The following is a 9857-nucleotide window of genomic DNA, read 5'->3' on the forward strand; positions in this document are numbered from 1 at the left end:
GTTCGAACCACACAATAAAAACAAATATAAAAATTATCAATCCCAATAAATATTGTACAGACCGGACACGACTTGATAAAACTAGAGCAAGTCAATCAAACTCAATGCAATAGTTCGCTCCCTTTAATTCTCTCTAAAATACCAAATGAGCATGTAACCATTTAACACGTTTGCTTTTTATCTCTTAAGCTCCGGTAAATTGACTTTTTTAAAAATTTTTTCTCTGATACATCAATTGAGAAATATTATCTCTGATACATCAACCGAGAAACATCATTAGATATAAGCTCTCTTTTCTCTGAGTTAAGACTCAAAAAGAGTTAATCTCCCTGCACATACTCACAAAAGCATGAAAATTTTAAATAAATTGGTTAAAAACTCTTATTATCAATAATCACAACAATGCCCAATAAAAATAAATTATAACTTAATAGAAAATAGAGAAGAAAAGCGAAAGCCAAAATTTTTTAATTTATAAATTTTTTTTCCTAGATGTAAAGTTTAATTTTTATAGGAAATTAAGTTGGGCTTAGTCAACGAGAGGTAAGGTTACATCAGCATCATTGCAAATTTGGAAATTAATCTAACTTTTTAACATCCCATAATCTTTTATAATCTTTTTCCTTGTCATTCTTATAAAGCCTTTTATGCATAATACAATATAAAAATATTAAATAGGCATTGCCGACATTTATTTTTATTTTTTTGGTTATTTTAAATCTTGACGCAAACTAGTTTCTTTTTTATTAATTAAAAAAAAACTCAAAATTATTGGTGAAAATTTTTAAAATACTTTTTTTTTCTAGGACACCCCACATATAACTACTTACCATATATATGTATCTATAATTAATTACTTTATATATTTTTTTAAATACTTACCATATATACTTAAAGCATAAATAAATAAATTCGGTGGGCCACATATATATATATATATATTTGAATTATAAACTTTTAATACCATGAAAAAAGATATTCAATCTAATTATCTAAACATTTAAATTTACAGGAGAATGTCCCTAAAATAATTTTTCAATATTTCTTAGAAATTAAATAACAAAATTAGCATATTCCAGATCAATTATATGGCTTCTGTCAAATTATGAACCAATAAAACGACTAGCTAGGGCTATTCACAAATCATCGATCTTTCATATTTTGAATATATATAATAAATTCTTAGTTTTGTTTGATAAATCAATCCTATTGCATTTTGAAACAACTACTGTAGCCTTTCCCATAGAAAACCTATGAGGCCGGAACATTGAGAAGATTGATGGAGTTCTTGAATTGCTTTCGGCCTTGTTCCTTTTAACTAGGCCCCATCTATTAGATTCTTGATATATATCTATATGTGATATAAAATTAATCAATAATAAAATTCTGTTATTACACTTTACTTTTTTTTTAATTAATTTGTTTTTCTGCTTATTAAAATACTTTTTATGTTCTTATTAGTTAGGTGCACTGTACCACCTTATAAATAATGTAAACGGAAAAGGCTTCCCTTTTGTATTATATTGAAATGGTGTGTTGCGGCAAAACGTTGTGCTTCTTGTTGCACAACCTCTTCATTCACTTTGGTTGTACGATGTCTTGATGCATACTGTACGATGTCTTTATTCACTCTAATTGCACAACGTCTTGATGCATGATGTTTTTATTCACTTTGATTGCACGAAGTCTTCATTCATCCTTGTTACAGGACGTCTTGATGCATGCTACACATGCTTTCTCTTTTCTTTTTTAGTAGTATTTTTGTCTATTGTAATAAATCTCTAAAATCTTTCTTTTTTTAGTGTTTCTTGTAATTGTATATATTGTATATATATATATATGGGTATAAATATGAATAAAATGTGAAAAATTCAATCTTACCTTACTACTCTGCTATTATTTTACATGGTATCAGAGCAAGTCCTGTGTTATTTATTTATTTTTTATTAAAATAGCCTAAACCCTATCTTAAAACCCATTTGATACGGCGATTCTACTAGCCAAAATGAAGCCACCTCTACCATAAGTAAAACTCCACTACCAAAATCATGGAAGAAGTCCTCACCCTTCTAAACTCGGATCATTCTAGAATGGTTTTGATGACTGTACCCCTAAATGAGACCAACTATTTAAGTTTCAGTAGATCCATGATCATAGCTTTGCAATCCAAAAATAAACTATGTTTCATCAACGACTAAGCCAATACATGCAACAGCCAAAACAGAGCCATGCATGTTTTAAAGTACCCGAAAGGAAACTCTGAAAAAGGCCTTTTCTTTCCTACAAATTAAGATTTCTAGTTGAAAGCTTTCTGCGAGGCCGATTGGGCCTCATGCACTATTACCGGACGGATGCTCACGAGATTTTGCATCTTTCTTGAATCTTCTCTAATCTCCTAGAAAATAAAAAAGCAGAACACCATTAGTCGATGTAGTGCCGAAGCGGAATACAAAAGCATGACATTCATTGTTTATGAAATCCAATGGATTTTGAGTATTTTACATACTTTTCACATTCAAACCCCCTGCCCATTTCTCTAACTGTGACAACAAAGTCACTCAGTATATCGCATTCAATCCCGTATTTTATGAAGGCACGACGTCTTTATTCACTTTGGTTACATGACATCTTGACGCATGCTACATGTATTTTCTCTTTCTTTTTCTAGCTGCATTTTTTATTCTATTGTAATAAACTCAGAATTTTTCAAATTCTTTTCTTTTTTCATGTTAGAGTGATTTTTACAATTATATATATATATATATGAATACAAATATAAATAGAGTGTGGAGAATTCAACCTTATCCTACTTCACTCAGCTATTATTTTACACCTTTAACTTAGATTTGTTTAAAAAAAAAAAGAAATCGTTTAAAATTAGAGATCGATAATAATTCTTTTGTAAGAAAAGGAATATTTTCTCTTTTTAATACAAAACATATAAAATCAACTTTTTTGAATATATATAAAAAAATGAATAATACGATATCCATACTCAATAATATTGATAGTAAAATTACGATATAAACTTATAAAATAATTTCGTTGACATAATTTTTGAATTGTTGAATGTTTCATTATTTTTTAAAAATAAAATAATAATTTGAAATTTATATTAGTTAAGGAGTAGATAGTTTGAGTATGAAATATGGAAGGCAACAATTTGAAGTAAGTAGAAATTCCCAAAAGTTTACGTCTGCTGCTTTTTAAAAGTGGTGCATATGAATGGGTTTACCGACAGTGTGTCCTGTAAATATTATTTGCAGATGTGATTTTAAGAGTAATTATACATATCTTCACTTTTGACGTTGCTATTTTTGTGGACACTAATTCCAACTTCATTCTTTCAATTAATTTCTTTCATTTTTAATTCCACCATATATATATTAACCACAAATATCACTCAATTTAAAAATTTTAGAATTAATCCATGAAAAGTGTTTGGTGGGAGATCATATGACTTTGGATTGGATAAGCTCTGAGAATTTAATTTATTTTATTGGCAATATATGAATAGAAGATTAGTGTTTGATAATGGAGGTCCTTATCATATCATATTTTATTTACATTAATTTATTTAACAAGTCTGTTGTGATCAGTGCTTCCATAGATTGCTATGAAATGGAGCCCTGTCTAACCTAAGCTAATCTAATCTAAAAGTTGCTCAAGTATAGATTATGATATTATTCCTTCCTTCCACTAGTTGTGGCTGCCCACTCAGATTTCAAGAGGACTTCAATGCCTCCTTATTGGTCAAGTTTTTACCGACGGACTATACGTTAAAACTTTCATACCAACACTTTCCCTTTTACATAATTACATCTTTAATTTACACACTAAAACAAACATCATTTTCATTTATCATTATTTTTTTTCTTTTTGATTTTGAGGATAAATTAATGCTCATGAGGAAATACACAAGCTCAAGTACCTGAATGCGTGAATTAAATGATTGAAAAGGGTCCATCTCCCACATTATGAGGCTCCAGCTCCAGACATATTCCTTTCCCCCACTTAATTATCATCTGTGCAATTCCCAGACTCTCTACAGTTATTGACAAAAATGGCATCATTGTCTAATATATATACTCATGTGGGATTGGGTTGAAATTCTTGTAGGATCACAGTGGCATTGTGATTGGTGCTTTCAGACTTTCTGAAATCTAAAGGGATTGTTTATAGTTGAATTTTATGGCATTCACATTCTACCACTTAACTTTCACTTTATGACCTGCACCTCAGAATACTTCATTCTAGGGTTCTCATTTTGTGTCTAGGTCATGATTCCTAGAGCATAAATTGCTAAATACTTGATCTATCAAGTAGCCCCATGTTTGCTTACTTGGTATACCTACACATGAAGGATTGCTCTCTAATCCACTATTAATCAAGATATTTTCTATTTTGGTCTTAAGATTTAATACCATCACAAAAATTATTTTTTAAATATAAAATTTTTAATGTCGTTTACTAACACAATTCGTGAATTTTTCACCATAGCAATATTTTATAGACTTTAAATCAATAATCCACGTGAACTCAGTATTAGATTTGAATAACTTGAGATATTCAACATAAAACAGAAAGAAATGTGTAAATTAACCAAAGCTAATATCGAAACATTGGTGGGCATTCACGGTTCTTAAAGTTATACATATATAAAAAGATGTATGGCAGGGAAAGCACAAATAATCAAGAATAAAATCATGACTTGAGAGAAAAAAACAAAAGAATCGTAAAGTTGAAAATGCTGTTTGGTTCCAAGTATCAATGTCGAAGGGTCAACTTGACTCAAAAGGGAAGAGATAAATGACCTTAGTGAGAGTAGCAATGGCTTTAAACTTTAGGGCACAAGGACCATATATATATCATTGCTTTCTAAATGTAGGAAACACAGCCGAAATGAGTTGATCTAGTCAAGTCGAAATGGCCTTTGGAAACATATTTACCATTACTAGTGTGGATGGGAGGGCCACATGCAGAGATTATCATATCCCTTCTCCACTGTAGTGTGCTTTGAATTGACTACATCATGTCCAAAATCAACCCAGATTTCTCATACACTATCATGCTTCTTAAAAAGCCTATTGGTTCCTTTTTCAACAGACATTTCTCCATCTTTAAAGTAGGTGTCTAGATGATACAAGTGTTTTAATTTTTGTTTCTCTATGCTCCTTATATGCTTCAATTAAATAACATTACACATTTTTCTTTTATTCTTTTTTTTTTCTCATTATGCATAAATTTAGCTTTTTGTAATATTAAAGCAACCAGATTTTTCATTCATATTGTTGTTGAAGGGGCTAGAGTGTCCAGCTGCTAGTGTGGTGTTGGAGGGCCACATGCTGAGAAATCTGCAGCTCAACTAATGGCTTGTCTCCCGATATTGCTAATCTTTAGCTGACTGCACTAGGGAAATTGATCTAGAATTTTCACCTGCACTATAATGAATCACATTCAACAATACAAGATTCTAGTCCATTATGTTTTTTTTCGCTAGTTTTCTATTGTTCACAAAACCACACTCACCACAATGAAACCGCATTGGCCCAAAATATTCAGGTTAGAGCTCTATGGGTAGCTTGCTAGAATGGTGGGATGAGTGGCTTCTTCAGGACCCATTTATGAGCCAATCCTCTTATATACAAATCGGCCTTGAAAAGTGTAGTTTATAAATTAGAACCATGGGAGTGATAGGATCAGCTCATGAGCCTGTGATAGGTGGGACCAGTCTCTTGGTCACGGTCTGATTTGATTTTGATAAAATCTACTGGCCATTTTTTATTAAAAAAAAAATAGAATTTTAGTTTCGGCACAAATGGAATAAAATCAAATTTTGGTTCATTTAAACCAGACTCAATTTCAGATTGGATTGGTCTGATTCGGAATTGGAATTTGGCCACCTCTACCAATGGGCAAGGCAATCTAAAGATGATATATGGAACAGTGGATTCCCTGTAATAAAAATTGTTAGATGGTGTGGGTGTGGTTATATTCATTGGATACCTAAAAAGGGCTTTAGTACGTGAAGTGAACGTGAGATAGAAGGTCCACATTCTGAGAATTCTGGAGCTCATCAGATGGTGTGTCTCCCAACAATGTGTTTTGAACTGACCCCACTCAGATGAATCACACCCAACACCACAAGATTCCGTTTCATTGGTGCACTTAGGTGCAATGGAATTAAACAAGTTTCCCCTAATTCTTACTTTGTTTCTTCTTTTTCATTGCACAGGAAGTTTCAAATAGTTAGTCTTGATCTAAGTTTCTATTTCTGCCAAAACTTCCTGTCTTCAACTTCTAGTCTGTCCCCTGCTAAAACATTTCACAATACCAGGAAACTTCCGTATTGGGTATTCACCAGAAGAAAATTTTCAAGCGTAACAGACTGAAATGTTAGGAATGAGAAGGGATTGCCTCTAAGGTATCAAATAACGAAACAAAAGAAAAGAAAGCAAAAGATGAATAAATTGTGGGACAATTGAATTTGACCTCCACCAAGGTTTAGAATTTTGGGAATTAATTTGTAGAGATTATGATAATGGATAGTGGAGAATTTCCACTTCAGTAGCCTAAATCTAAATGAAGCATCTCAACATCATCTAAGTGGAAGACTCCCACATCCTTATCTCAACCACAACAAGCTTACAAATCATCATCACCAGGGGCCGACCCACTGTAATAAATTTTACACTTACTTTTCTGTTCCATATAGATTAAACTATAGTTTTTTCATATCAATTAAAGAAAATGTAATAAATATAATTTAAATAATTAGTTTTTATATTTTCTTAATATACCCTAATCCCATATTATTTTGATAAAAAAATGATTTAAAAGTGTGAAAACTAATTTGACCAGTCGATTTAGATAAATCTTCCATTGTACTACACATAAACCAAAATTGTCGAGTCTAGCATAACATTTTTAGACGGTAGATTTGTCCAAGCGATTTATCCAAACCAATTAGACAAATTGATAAGCGGTTGTCGAAGCCGTCAAAAATAAACCTATTATCAACCAACAAAATAATTTGCAGATAGTGGCAATAGGGTCGAATCCACAGGGAATTGATACTTACTTATTTTCCTAGTCAAGACCAAGTAAAGAAACAAACAATAAAAGTAAAATGGGGTTTTGAGGTTTGATAAACTAAACTAATATTGAAAGCGATAGAGAAAAGCAAATAATTAAAGTAGAGAAATTCAATAATGAGAAAGGCCTAGTTGAAGAGTTGGATCCACTTTAGTTGTTGGGATTGATCATTGAAACTTATATTCTCTTATTTAACTCAATAAATTAGTTATGGAGGTGGAAGACGCTTCTCACCAACCATATCCCTCCTTAAGCATAGATTATTTAGGGAACGTCCTCTAATTAATCACTAATTAACAAGTTGCCAAGGAACGTCCTTGAGCCTTTGGCATCTAACAACTGTTAATTGCATTAAGAAATAGAGAGACCTAATTCTAGCTACCCAAACATATGGTGATATTGCTAGATTATGCGATTTCTTAGGTTTTTACACCAAGGGTTACTTGTGTTTGAATAATTCCAGCAATTACGGACTAAAAATTATCCAAACTAACAAAGAATTACTTTGCAATCAAGAATCAAGTGGCCAATTTGATCAAAACAACAAAGCAACAATGAATTAAGCACAAAATTGCATAAATACTGATTAATAAAAGAATAACATAAAGGTTCAGATCTCCCAATCCATAAACAACCAAAGTTTCACCTTATTCTTCAACTAGAAAAAGGGTTTCAGCCACTCATGGCTGAAACTAACATAAAAGAAAAGAAAGAAAGCAAAAAGATGAAGAAGGGCTGGCGCAAGGGGGCGCACAGCTGCTGGAATGGTTCTGCCGAGCATAAGTTGATCCAAAGATGCCTGATCTGTTGGTTTGCATGCCCTTTTATAGCTGAAGAGGCTGCCCTAGGTTTCCTTGTTGAGATGGGACTCCTTTTCCCAATTGGAGTTGAATTCTTGGAAGGTAATTGTATTTTGATGAGATTTGCCTTCCTAAATATGTGGGATTGAGTGCTGAGGTGTCTTTAGGATTTGTTGAGCTGTCCACACGTGTTTGGGAGGGAAAACACTTCTTGAGCATTTGAATTTTGATTTTCCCGCAATTTACTGTCTGCTGGTTGCTGGTGCTGTTTGCCCGGGTTGTTTGGGCAAACAGCTCGGGCAAACAGTCTATTTTCCCTGTTGCCTGCGCACTGCTGGCCTGTTTGCCCAGTCTGTTTGGGCAAACAGTATGATTTTTGTGCTCTGCTTCTGCCCTGCTAATCTGTTTGCCCAGTCTGTTTGGGCAAACAGTCTGGTCAAACAGCAGATTGTTCCTCTTCTATTTCAGCTTCAACTTTGGTTTGGGCAAACAATTTTGGCAAACCATGCTTGTGCAATTTTGCTCTCTTTTAGGCAGATTTAAGGCCATTTTTGCCAAATTACCATTTTACTCCATTTTCTGCAAAATAAGGTTAAAACCACAAAATTAGGTAGAAAATGTGTAAATTAACATAAATATCAATATGGAAAATGGGTCTAAATTTGGCTCTATCAAATACCCCCACACCTAACCCTTTGCTTGTCCTCAAGCAAATAGACCTAGTGAAACAAGCTTTCTTTACTACTTGATCCTTATTTCCACTTAAGCTCATACCCTAGACTCCTACTTTGAAGTATTGTAGTGAAGTGTGTATGCACCAAGGTTACTTTCCTCTTTTCCTTGTCTCCCTTTACCTACCATGGTTAGTATTTATTTTCCTCAAGAGAGGTATCATGCACATATTTATTTATTTTTAGACTCTTTTTAGCTTTCAGAGTGATTTGCCCTTTTCTTGAAGCACTTTACTCTTTTATTCAGCTTTTGCACTTTTATTCTTGCTTGAAAAAGTCACCAACCTTTTGACGTGAAGGTGCATATTTGTGATACCCACCCCCAGTTACTCAGTTGGTCACTTGTCCAAGTGGCTACTAGCTCTGTTCATAGTCTTTGACCATTGGAACAGTTTTTACTTTGTGCTTTTGAGGTCTTTGCCTTTGCTGAATTTTCTTTTTCTTTTTCTTTTTCTCAATGATTGGGGCAAATCAACACCAATTGCCAAAACAAGTCATATTTAGTTCATTCATACAACTTTCAATTTATTCTCTCTAATGAGGGTCATCAATATATTTTTCACCATGGCAAGCTCAAAGAATCAATTCAAAAAGAAATTTCCAAAAATGAATACAACTCACTACAATTGATTCAACTTAGATTTAAAGGGTCATCACATCAATGGGGTCATGAGAAGAAAACTCATTCACCATAGCCTATGTGTTTGAGTAAAGCATATCAAAACAGTAAAAAGAAAAGATTGTGGCTATGTGAATGTGTGTGAGTTGAAAGCAAAAATAACTAAAAATGAAAAAAATTTAACCTAATGTGTACTAATTGAAAATTAAAGCTTAAAAGAAATTAAGAGGAATCAAAAAGTATGCATGAGGCATCAAAATTCAGAGATATGCACCCCCACACCTAACTCATGCATTGTCCTCAATGTATGGAAAAATTAAAGTTCAAGTGAAAAACTGATACTTCCCTGGTGTGGTTGTTTGCCCAGTTCTGTTTGGGCAAACAGCTGGATGCGTCAGGTATTTCTGTGTGCAGGTGGCAGAATGTGCTGGTCTGGTGTACTGCTGCGCTTGTGGTTGGCCTGCTGGATGGTGGTGGACTGTCTGCTGGTTGGTCTGCTGATGTGGGCTACTGCTGATCTGCTGTAGGTGTTTGCCCAGCTCGTGTGGGCAAACAGCTTGGTATGCTGCTGATTGGCCTGTTGGTGCTGTTTGTGTGATGCCCAGTCATGCC

This window comes from Manihot esculenta, chromosome 11 (assembly GCF_001659605.2).
Source record: "Manihot esculenta cultivar AM560-2 chromosome 11, M.esculenta_v8, whole genome shotgun sequence".
NCBI classification, from domain to species: domain Eukaryota; kingdom Viridiplantae; phylum Streptophyta; class Magnoliopsida; order Malpighiales; family Euphorbiaceae; genus Manihot; species Manihot esculenta.